Genomic DNA, 12,934 nt, shown 5'->3' with positions numbered 1-12,934 from the left:
AAATCTTCAGTAACTATTAAATGAAAGGGCCAAGATGTAGAGTATAGCACACATACTCTACAAAACACAAACACACACATAACTATCTACGCTCATGGATAAAAAGACTTTGGGAGGACATGTATTAAACTGCTAACAATGTTGGCCTCTGAGGAAGAAGTCTCCGGGGAGAGATTCAGATTTCATTCAAAACTCTTTCAGTATTCTGAGCTTTAAAAATCAATGCATACGTGGCTTTTTTTTCAATAAAAAAGTGGCTCATAAAGATACATTAGATGCCAATTCTCATCATACTCCTGTTAAAATAGATGGTGTTGAGGAAGATTGATCAAATTATACAAAAGGGAAAAGGAATATGATTTTACTTATGTAGAACTAACACACAGAGTTATCTGTTGGTGATAAGATTTGGGGTGATTGCTGTTTCTTTGTAATTTTTTTTTGAAGTTTAAATATTTTCTACAGTTATATTTGTATTTCTTTTAAAATAAAAAAAGATTACTGAAAAAATAAAGAGAAGAAAATGTCATTCCTTTATCAGTTCTCTAGGGCACAGAAGATGTGCAGTCAGAATGCAGCTTTTTTGGAAGGGGAGGGTGAGCATCTGGGTATTACATTTGCAGATGGACTTCATACCCAGCATATGGGAAATTTTCTCAAGGAAAATCATTTCTGTAGAGGCACGAGTTGCTATTTAAACCTTGGCAGACTAGGTCTTTTTATGTTTAACTTTTCTCTCTCCATATGAAAATTAAGCATATGCTCAGATTTTCTTAAGGAGTTTCCTTATTATTGAAGTTAATTTTTTTCTTTGTAAAGATTGTAAATTTATAGAACGTGAAATTTGATAGCTTAGATTTTTTTGCTTGTTCTTTAGGACCATTTATTTTCTCTTCCTGCTTCCTAAGTTGTCAGATATGTTACAACAAGGGGTAAGGAAACAAAAAAACCAGCATAAACCAATGTGAAGAAATATACAGAACTAGTGGCACTTGAACCAAGCAGGCATAGCGCCATTTCAGAATAACAAGCAACTTTATTCTCAATTTACCAGAGGTTATAGCTCTAAAAATCACAAGTACTTTTCATGAGAAGTAAATGCCTTTATAAAGGTCAATGCAGCATTTATAAGCTTTATTGCATGTTTTCTGTCCTTTTCTGAGGTATGTAAAAGGAACACAATAGACATTTTTTTAAATCAGTCTGCTGCAATATGACTAGTTTGCTTCCAACTAAGTAAGCTGTTTTGATGTGGGGCCATTTTTACAACAAAAACCCAATAAACAAATTCCTTTAGTGGCTCAAAGTAAGAAACAAACATAAAATACACAGTGGCATGTGATATTAGGGGACAAATGAAAAACATTTAACTATGAGCAATAGTGACAAAAAGCAGGAGGTATCCCAAAAATGTCTTCACTTCAGATAATTTGCCCCTTAAAGTCAAAGGATTTAAGGAGGAACTCCTTTCCCCAAGAAGAAATCTGGCTCCTTCAATTTCCTGTCCTGCTTTGGAGACAAAAGTCTGAAATCCTGCCAGTGCTTAGAGACTTGAGTTCCCCAGTGAATATTTTACAAAACATTAGCAGCTCTAAAGGTTTTCATTATTTAATGGCCTCTAACATTATGCATCAAAATGAAAACTAACACAAAGTTTAGAAAGTTTAAGTAATAGTTACTCACAGTCTACATATTGGGCCTGGATCGAATCGTTTTTTGTTGTTGTTGTTGAGATGGAGTCTCGCTCTGTCACCAGGCTGGAGTGTAGTGGCGCGATCTCGGCTCACTGTAACCTCCGACTCCCTGGTTCAAGGGATTCTCCTGCCTCAGCCTCCAGAGTAGCAGGGATTACAGGCACATGCCACCACGCCCAGCTAATTTTTGTGTATTTAGTACAGACAGGGTTTCACCACATTGGCTAGGTTGGCCTCGATCTCCTGACCTCGTGATCCACCTACCTCGGCCTCCCAAAGTGCTGGGATTACAGGCATGAGCCACTGTGCCCGGTCCTAATCATTTTTATATTCTATTTGGTCTTTTCTGCAAAAGACATTTGAGAATCAAAAGACAGAGGGTCCAAACTTTGGGACTTCTTTCATCAATAAATTATACTGTTTTCAGCAATTAGTTTTCCTGGGGCATCATTTCCATATCTATAAATGAGTGATGGGGCAGATACATTCTGATGCCCCTCTTGATTTTAATATTCAATGACAAAGACATGCTGTTCTTTCATAGAGCACTTTGTTCCCTCCATTAAAAGAAGAACTTAGAGATTTATTGAGTTGTGACAACCACTCTTTGTCTCTAGGGAAGTAAACATTTCCCCTACCCCACTACAGCCCTCAGACTAAATCTGGCCAGCCACCTGTTTTTCTAAATAACTTTTTATTGGAAGATAGCCACACCTATTTGTTTGCTTATTGTCTATGGTGGCTTTCAGGCTATAATGGCACAGTTGAGTATTCAGCTGGAGACCATCTGGCATGGAATACCTAAAATAGTTAGTAGCTGGCTCTTTAGAGAAAGAATCTTTACATCCTTGGTCTATAGGATCTTTGAGCTGCTAAAGACTTTCTTAGCCCCTAGGAGTTTTGGGAACCTGAAGCAGATGTCCAGGTGGGCCATGCAGGAGACTTGCACACACAGCAAACAGCAGGCCCTAGACCCCCTTTTAGTCATTTCCCATCCTGCTCACTCCTCAAAAGTGGACCCTTACTCCCAATTGAGTAAAGTTCAATGTCCAGATTCTTAAGATTAAAAGAATAGCTTTCATCTAGAGCATCCAGCTATTTTGTGCCAAATGATTGTTTTGATTTTTTTTAAAAGACCCTATTCTTCTGGTTTTGTACATTTTTATTAATCTCTGACCAGTATTCAAAATTGTGGGTTGGTCACTGACTTTTGGGTAAATATGATTAAAACAATGGACCCTCCTCAGGAAAGTGTGCCCACATAATGCAAATAACATTTTATACCCAACTTTTGAGGGCTGTAGGGAGTAGACAACATTAAGATTTTGGAACGCATAGCCACCATAGTTTCTAAATGAGATAATTTGTGTAATAATCTTACTACAAAAGTTAGCATTATTATACAGAATTCAATGCCAATGTAACACAGCAGAATGTCAAATGAAGAGTCGAAGAATAAAGTTATGCATCATCTCTGCTGCTAAGCAGCCATGAGAGCCACTGAAGCACTCTATGCTTTGGGTTCCTCATTTATTAATAGTGAAAATAATAAATGTCCTGTATACGCCACAGGCTGTGATAAGAATCAAATGAGGTATTGTTAAGGAAATGTTTTATAAACCATAAATGTCAGCTCATTTGAGTAGTGATTTTGACTACCCATTTTGCAGATAGCGGGAACAAAGAACAATAGATCCTTTGTATTGAAAATGTATTTGAAATGCAGATTCTCAGGGACTGAACTAGACCTAGTGAATTAGCATTTGCATTTTAACAAGATCCCTCTGTGATGTGTGTGCATGTTAAAATTTGAGGAGCATTTCCACAGAAAGTTCTCTCTGCAAAGTGCAAACCACTTCCTAAGGCTGATCTTCAGGTAAGAAAACAGGCCTGCAGAGCCTACAGGACATGCTGAGATTTTGTACAAGTCAAGTTGTAAAGAGATGGGAGCAAAACAAACATTAGATTTTAGAAATGATTTTTAAATGGTTCTGTGCTCGGGTCACTCACTGCCCAGTGAAAGAAAAGCACATCATTAAATAAGCAAAACGTTCTGTAAGGAACCTTAAAAACAGCTTGACCAGGTTGCTGAAATCCACAAAAAGTTAGATCTATTGTCATGAGTTTAGGGAACCATTCTCAGGACAAGTCAGAATTCTAGACCTTCTTTTCATCTGCAAAATTGTCAAATGAGGAACTGTATCTATGTTTCTGGAATACCTCATTAAGATGGAGTAAAATCCGTTACGAAAACTAGGCTTTGCTGACTATCTTCCATACCACTCATCAAGGATCAGGGACATAATATGCAAGAAGATATGGAGAGCGGACAAAGAATGACCAGGGATGTAAAAAACTACTGCTGACAGTGTCATCAAGAAAAACAAATGAGAGCCTTATGTGGGTAGCAAAATTTCTTTTGGTGACCGAGGAAGGCAGCTGATCTCTACCTTTGCATTCTCCTCCACTATATGCAACTTGCTGCTTGGGGAGTAGGAGTGTAGTCACGAGAATTAAAAGAGAAGAAAAGAGAAGTTTTAAAGCTAAGAGCTTAAACAGAGAGCTTAGACCACTGGGAGCTTCTGATCTAGTAAGGTGACTGGATATTCTTGAGGACTTCTGGCCTCTGAGCCATCACTCCCCTTGAAAGCTAGAGTTGCCAGAGTGTCATTGAAATGACAGAAAACACAGTGGATTAGAAAGTTTCTGAAACTTTTTAGGTTGCTACAACAAAACACCATAGACTGGGTAGCTTATAAACAACAGGAACTTATTTCTCACAGCCCTAAAGAATGGATGCCCAAGATCCTGGTGCAAGGAGATTTGATATGCGGTGGGGGCTTGTTTCCTGGTTCATAGATAGTGCCTTCTCGTGGTGTTCTCACAGGATGGAAGGGGCTAGCTAACTTTGGGGGTCTCTTTTATAAACATGAACCCTGAGCATGGTAGATTGGGATGGAAGGAAGAATAATCCAGGAGGTGATTACATTTTAATAACGGTAAATTTTAAAGCTGCTGCTGCTTACACACCAGGAGTGTAATGGGAAAAGAGTTTGTAAGAAAAAGGCTCAATCTGAACCCTAGTTCTGTCACTTACCACTGCTGTGTGACCTCATGTTCTACAGCCTACCTCTCTGAGCTTCATCTGAACACTGCAAATATTGTCATGTATCATACAATGCTATTATGACAATTAAGTAAAATAATGATCAGCAAGTATTGACAAATCATAGGTGCCTATCTACCTTTTATAATAAAGCTTAATATTTTTGCTAATACTCTCATAGTCAGTGTCCGCTATAGGTTGAGTGTTGTATCAAATTATTTGTACCTGATCCTTAATTAAATCAAATTGAAGAAGTTTTAAAATATAAACGAATTTAATGCTTAAGTTAGAGTGTTCCAGCCCTGGTTGTCCTCAGCTCACCCTTCAGGCTTAGTTATCTAACAACAGTATTTGCCTGCTCTAAGATCACCCAGTGTGAATGGAAAAGCCATCTAAGTCTTTTTCGTGTAATTATGTACACAGTTGCTGTAGGCCTCAGGGGCCCCACTGGACCTCTAATAACGAAGAAGCCTGGAAAGTCTGTGCCTCCCCAAATTAGAGCAGTGACAGGCTATGGACTTACCCCAGTAACAGATGGTTTTATTAGTAGCCACTGCCAGACACTTGGCTGAGGGCGGAGCACATAGCCATTAGCGTCTGCTCCACTTTGGTGGAATGGTAGCCGTGTGCAAAAGAAAAGCTGGGTCTAAAAATAATTGACAGTGAGGGAGACAATGTACTTTTTATGTCACCCGGGGAGAAAACAAGCTAAAATAAAATTTTTTAAAAATCCTTTCCCTTGGCTCCTGAAACAGGAAAGATAAGCTCAAATAATTGTGATATTTCCAAGGAAGAGAAGGTTAGGATGTCTCCTAGTGGGAGAAAAATAAAGAAGGGGACAGTATGTCATAGGTGCCTAACACTCAGTGAATTTGTGGGAAGAAATTCTGACCCTGGCTACTTGGTAAACAAATTAAAAAATAAAATAAAAAGCTTTTCTCCCACTAATGCCACTTCAGACTATAGGCACTCAAATATGATGAAAAGTATGATTATCAAATAGCACAGAAGAAGAATGACAGGCTCTATTCTCAATGGCAAACAGAAAATACGATTTTTAATGAAACAAAAGAATATTAATTCAAGATCTAGCACGTAAAAGCTAATCATTTGCTACAAAGATAAGTAAAAGAACTTAAGGCATACGTTTGAAAGATCTAATAGTCTAGGGCAATTTTCTCAAATAGAAATGACTATGTATCAATACTATCATAGCAGAGTCCAGAAAACGCTGAGTTTCTTCTCCCACTTGGCATTTGGATCTCGACACTGTGACCAGTTGCTTTTTTTTTTTTTTTTTTTTTTTTTAATCAACTTCTGGTAGATTTTCCTATTTCTTTGGAGCTAAGCCAGAGTCGGAGCATATTAGAGAACCTCACTGCTGCAGTAACTAATTATCAGTCTTAACTTTGCACTGCTGTGTCACAAGTTACCACACATCTAGCAGCTTAAACCACACACATTTCCTAAATTGTTCTATTAAGACCAGCATCATCCTTATACTAAAACCCAGCAAGAACACCACAAGAAAACTACAAATCAATATCTCTCATAAGTATAAATGCAAAAATCCTCAACAAAATATTGGCAAATCTAATCCAAAAATGCATAAAAAATTAGACATCACTACCAAGTGGGATTTATCCCAGGTATGCAAGAGTAGTTCAAAATTTGAAAATTATTTAATGTAATTCATCACATCAACAAAAGCTGGAACAACTGGATATCCACATTCAAAAAAAAAATTTTTTTAAAAAGGAAGCTACACACAACTTCAGACCTTACACTTCCACAAAAATCAACTAAAGGTGGATCACAGACATAAATGTAAAATACAAAACTATAAAAATCATGGAAGATAACACAGGAACACATATACATGACATCCCGGTTTGATGATGACTTTTAAGATGGAACGCAAGGCATGATCCATGCAAGAAAGGCTTGACAAACTGAACTTCGTTAAAATTAAGAATTCCTCTCCTTGAAAGACATCATCAAGAGAAAAATAAGTCCAGACATATTTGCAGAACACATATCTGATAAAGGACTCTCATCCAAAATATACAAAGAGCTATTCAAGCTCAACAGTTAGAGAACACAATTTAAAAATGGGCCCAATACCTTGGCAGACACCTCAGCAAAGAATACATACAAATGACAAATAAGCCAATGAAAAGCTTCTTCACATTATATGTCGTCAGGAAAATTCAAGTTAAAACAACTGTGAGGTGGATGTCACTATACACATATTAAAATGACCAAAATCCAGAACACTAACAACATGAAACATTGGCTAGGATGTGAAGCAACTGGAACTGTCATTCGTTGCTGGTGGAAACACAAAATCCTAGAGCCACTTTGGAAGACAGTTTGGTGGTTTCTTACAAAACTAAACATATTCTTATTATATGAGGCAATAATAACACTCCTTGGTATCTACCCAAAGGAGTTGAAAAGTTATGTCCACAGAAAATTCTACAAACAACTGTTTAAAGCAGCTTTATCCTTTATTCATAATTGCCCAAACTTTGAAGCAACCAAGATGTTTTTACATAGGTGAATAGATAGATAAACTGTGGTACATCTAGGCAATGGAATATTAGTCAAAGCTAACAATAATTGAACCATCTATTAAGCCATAAAAAGACATGAAGAAACCCTAAATCCATGTTATCAAGTGAAACGAGCAAATTTGAAGAGGCCACATGCTATATGATTTCAACTATATGACAAAATGGAAAAGGAAAAACTATGGAGATAGTGAAAGATCAGTGGTTTTCAAGAATTTGGGGGTAGGAGTGGGGGATGCATAGGCGGAAAACAGAGGTTGTTTAGGGTGGTGAAAATACCCCATAAAATGCCATAACCATGGAAATACACCATTATACATTTGTCTAAATGTCAGAAGCGTTCTCAAACCCATAAAATGTACAACACCGACTGTGAACCCTAGTGCTGTAGTGTAAACTATGGACACTGGCAACAATGATGTGTCAATGTAAGTTCATGGATTGTAACAAATGTACCTCTCTGGTGGGGGATTTTGATATTGGGGAAGACTATGCATTAGTTGGGGTATAGGAATATGGGAAATCTCTGTACCTTCCTTTTAATTTTGCTGTGAACCAATAACTGCTCTAAAAAATCATCACACAAAAAATAAAAACACACACAATTCTCTCATAACACAGGTTGTCTGGTTCTTCTGCTCATGGCCTCACTAGGCTGAAACCAAGATGTCAGCTCGAAGTGCTCTTTCCCGGAGGCTCAGTACCCTTTTCGAAGTTCGCTGGTTTTAGCATCATTCAAATCCAGAGGTCTGTACAACTGAAGTCTTTGTGCTTTTTGTATCTCTAGACATGGGACCACACTCAACTCCTAGAGACATCCTTGGGTCCTTACCATTGGTCCCCTTTTCTCACAGCATGGAAGCTTGCTTCTTCAAGGATAGCAGGGGAAGCATCTGCTGCAGTTTCTTGTCTCTTCAATTGGCTCATCTAATTAGGTCAGTCCCACCAGGATAATCTCCTTTTTGATTAACTCAGCGTCAACTAATTAGAAACCTTATTTATATCTGCAAAATTTTTTCATCTATGCCACATAATGTAATCTAAGCAGGGATGTGACATCTCATCATAGTCACAGGTACCCCAGCCACTCACAGAAGGGGGAGCTGATCATATAAACCATGCGCATCAGAGAATGAGAATCTTGGGGGCTATTTTAGAATTCTCAGTGATACTTTCTTTTATAAAGTAAAATTTGCATAAGATTAACAGTTTTGAAATGCACAATTCAGTACCATTTACTAAATTCACAGTGTTGCGCAATAATAACATATCTATATATATAGTTCAAAAATATTTTCATCCTCAAAAGAAAATCCCATGCCCAGTAAGCAGTCACTCTCCATTACCTCTCCCTTTGGCCTCTGACAAACATTAATCTGCTTTACGTGTCTATGGATTCACCTATTCTGAATATTCCATATAAGCAGATCCATACAATATATGGATATTTTTTCCAATATATGGATACAATATATACGTCAGACCTTTTGTGTCTGACGTATTTCGCTTAGCATGTTTTCAAGGTTCATCCACACTGTAGCATGTACTTGATTTTCATTCATTTTTGTGGCAGAAACATACTCTGCTGTATGGATGCACCACCATTTATCTGTTAAGCAGTTGATGGATGTTGTTTCCACCTTTTGGCAACTGGGAATATTGCTGCTATAAATATTCCCATACATATTTTTTGGAATGCCTGTTTTCAATGCTTTTGGGGATCTACCTAAGAGTGGAATTGCCAAGTCGTATGGTAACTGCCAAACTATTTTCCACAGTGACTGCACCATTTTATATTCCCACCAGCAATGTGTAAGTATTCCAGTTTCTTTACATCCTCATCAACACTTGTTTTGTAAATTATAGGCATCCCAGTGGGTATGGAGTATTTGTGGTTTCGGTTTTCATTTGTATTTCCCTAAAAACTATTGGTGTTAAGTATATTTTCACGTGATTTTTGACTTTTTATATTGTGGCCATTTATATATCTTCTTTGGAGGAAAGGCTATTCAAGTCCGTTGTTTATTTTTCAGTTGGATTGTTTTTCTTTTTGCCATCGAGTTCTAAGAGTCCTTTTCATATTCTGATTATTAGACCTTAACAGGCATTTGATTCCAGATACTTTCTCCCTTTCTGTAGGTTGTATTTCAGTTATTTATAATACATGCAAATTTTAATTTTGAAGTCCATTTTATATATTTTTTGTTACTTTTGCTTTTGAAACGATATGTAAAAATTCATTGCCAAATGTAAGACAATGAAGATTTTCCTCTATGTTTTCTTCTAAGAGTTTTATAGCATTAGGATGCACATAGAGGCCTTTGATACATTTTGAGTTAAATTTTGAATAATGTGTGAGATAGGAATCCAATTCATTTTTTCGCATGTAGATATCAAGTTGCCTCAGAAATATTGGTTGAAAAGACCATTACTTCCAAAGATTATTCTTTATTTTTGTTAAAAATCAGCCAAAGATTTATGGATTTATTTCTGGACTATCACTTCTAATCTAATTATCTCTATGCCTAGCCTATGCCAGTACCATACTGCTTTGATTTTCATAGCTTTGTAGTAAGTTTTGAAACTAGAATGTATGAATTATTCAACTTTATTTTCCCTTTTCAAGACTGTTTTGACTATTTTGAATGCCTTACAATTTCACATAAATTATAAGATCTATGTGTCCATTTACACAAAAAATGTTTATTGGGCTTTTGATACGGATGGCAATGAATCTTTAGGTTGCCTTGGGTAGTAGTACCAACCTTAGCAATATTAAATCCATCCAATCCATTAACATGGAATTTCCTTTCATTTACTTAAGTCTTCTTTAAATTTTAGCAATGTTGTAGTTTTCAGAGTTTTCAGTATAAAAGTTGAACATCTAGTAGGTTAATTTTTTTCCTAAAAGCTGGGCATACTGGCACAAGCCTGTAGTCTCAGCCACTACGGAGGCTAAGGTAGGAGAATCGCTTGAATCAAGGAATTTAAGGCCAGTTCGGGTAACATAGTGAGACCTTGCTATTTTTTATTTAATTATTCTATTAAAAATAATTTATTTCCAAGTGTTTTTATTCTATTGTAAGTGGAATTGTTTTTCTAAGTTCCTCTTTGAATTGTTCAATTATTGCTAGTGCATAAAAATACAATTGTCTTTTGTTTGTTGATCTTGTTTATTGGCTCTAAGAGTTTTTTGTGGATTCCTTAGGATTTTCTATATAGAATATTATGTTACCTGCACATAGTTTTGCTTCTTTTTCAATTTGTATACTTTTGTTTCTTTTTCTTGCCTAATTGCTACGTCTAAAACTTCCAGTAGTAGCATCCTTTTTGTTCCTGATTTTAGGAAGAAAGCTCTTACTTTTTCACCATTAATTGTACTATTTATTAGCTGTGAGTGTTTCTTAAATGCCCTTTACCATATTGAAAAAGTCTCCTTTTATTCTTAATTTGAATTTTGTTTGTTGTTTTGCCAAGTAATTTTTCTGCATCAATTTAGATGGCCATGTATTTTTCCCTTCATTCTATTAATGTTCTTTATTACATTGATTCATTGATTTTCATATGTTGAATCACTGTTACATTTCTGGAATAAATCGTACTTCGTCCTGATTATAATCCTCTAAATAAGCTGTTGGATTTGGTTTACTAGCACTTTCTTGAGGATTTTTTTGTGTGTCAGTATTCATTAGACATATTAGTCTATAGTTTTCTTTTGATGTCTTTATCTGGTTTTGATATCAGGGTAATACTGAACCCATAGAACGAGTTAGGAAGTGTTCACTCCTCTGCCAAGTTTGAAGAATTTTGGGAAGATTAGTGTTAATTATTCTTTAAATGTTTGGTAAAATTCATCAGTGAAAACATCTGGTCTTGAGCTTTGCTTACTGGAGACGTTTGATTAACAAGTCAATCTCTTTATCTTTTTATCTATGTATTTTTAATTGTAAACTTCCAGTTTATGTAACCAGAACTTAGCTGAGGCACTGTTTCCCTTTTCTCTCTGGCCAAAACATTCACATTCTTAATCTACTATAGCAAAGCCATTACTTTATTTAACAGGAAAACTACAATGGAATAAAATGGGAGCTAAACTCACGCAGCTGATATGGCTTAGGGAACTACTGCAGCCCCTGGGTGCCCACAGAACATCTTGGCTTCCAGCTGAAAACTCATAATGCTCCGAGGCTGGGATTTGCAGTGAGAATCTCTATATTTAGAGTGCCCGTCCTGACCATTTTGGGTTTCAGGATGCTCAGTGATTATTTACTCTCTGTCTGTGTAATACCATCTGTTTTGTATATTCCAGAAATTACTGAAGCTTTCCGGCCCATTGGTTTTTTCCCCTATTTCTAATGAAGCCATGGGTGTTTTTTCCTGCCGTATTAAAACATAAACAATTCATAAATGGCACCATTTCACAAAATGGACAGAACACAGTTTTCAACTTTTATAGGAGATGGGGCAGATTTCTTAAACTACATCTCACAGTGGACAATAACAGACTACAGAAATGCCTAAAATCTATACATTTCCATAAAGATGAAGACATTTTGCATAAGATCTAATTAATGGCTCATCAAAATAATGTACATTAGCTAATGTAGATTGCAATTCCAATATTATCTAAGATCTTATACTTGTGAATAATTTAGTATATATTTAAATGCTGTTTCCAAAAAGAATGGAGAATAAGTAAAGCTTACAGCTTTAATCATGATGATGGGGTAATTTCTTTGACAAATCTAAATATCAAATGGATTTAATATTACCCTTTTGGAAAGGATTTTCCATTGTTTCCAAAACAACTTGTTTTTTCTTTAAGACCTCTGAAACAGAAGGCTATGAGCGCCTTCAAAAGCATAGAATAAAGCAGTGTGTATGTAATAGACATCTTCAAGTAAATAATACACTTGAACCAGTATCTTATCTTGCAGAAAAGAAATTTCATTTTCAGAATGGATCTACACTGATTTAAAAAAACACAGCATCTGCAACATAAACTATATGTGCATATGTGGCAAGCACGGCACTTCACACAGGCCAACTGTATAAGATGATGATTTTCTTACCCTGGAAGTGGAAATACACTCAATAGAACACTTGTCCTGGGAGTACAATCTCACTATCTGTGTGAACCTGGCAGTTAGTCTCTGAGCCTTTGTCTTTGACTCTTAAATATAAACATAAAAATGCTTACCTGTCCACCTGTCCACCTGCCTAACTGGGCAGGTTAATAACAAAGTGTTTGTGAAATGCTTAGAAAGCTACCAGGCCTAAATAGACGTAAGTGCTCAAGGTTTTGCGTGCAATGATTGGGGAAATGCTCCCAGGAGGAAAAAGGGAAGATGTTGGGAAGTAGGATAAGGAATGGGGAGAGGAGAAGAACGAGTGGAAATCTGGATAAATTCCAAGTCTCAGGCTGATCCTTCAGGGAATTTTGGGATTTTAATTATGTTAAGAGTTTGTCTAACTTCAAGCAAGATGGCTGCAAGTTATTGTCATCCCTCCACGCCACCTGACACCCAGGGGTTTGGGAGGGAGTTATATAAACCTCCTAG

The 12,934-nt window shown here is 36.5% G+C and overlaps 1 protein-coding gene across 2 annotated transcripts in view; it reads right to left on the bottom strand.

Annotated features, from left to right (window-relative positions):
• The window catches only part of ZNF385D (zinc finger protein 385D), a 776,796-nt gene that overhangs the window by 380,574 nt on the left and 383,288 nt on the right, over positions 1–12,934 (bottom strand). The window lies entirely within an intron of this gene.

This window comes from Symphalangus syndactylus, chromosome 1, assembly GCF_028878055.3.
Source record: "Symphalangus syndactylus isolate Jambi chromosome 1, NHGRI_mSymSyn1-v2.1_pri, whole genome shotgun sequence".
Taxonomy (NCBI): domain Eukaryota; kingdom Metazoa; phylum Chordata; class Mammalia; order Primates; family Hylobatidae; genus Symphalangus; species Symphalangus syndactylus.
The sequence above is the reverse complement of the archived record's forward strand: the minus strand, read 5'-3'. Positions and strand labels throughout refer to the sequence as shown.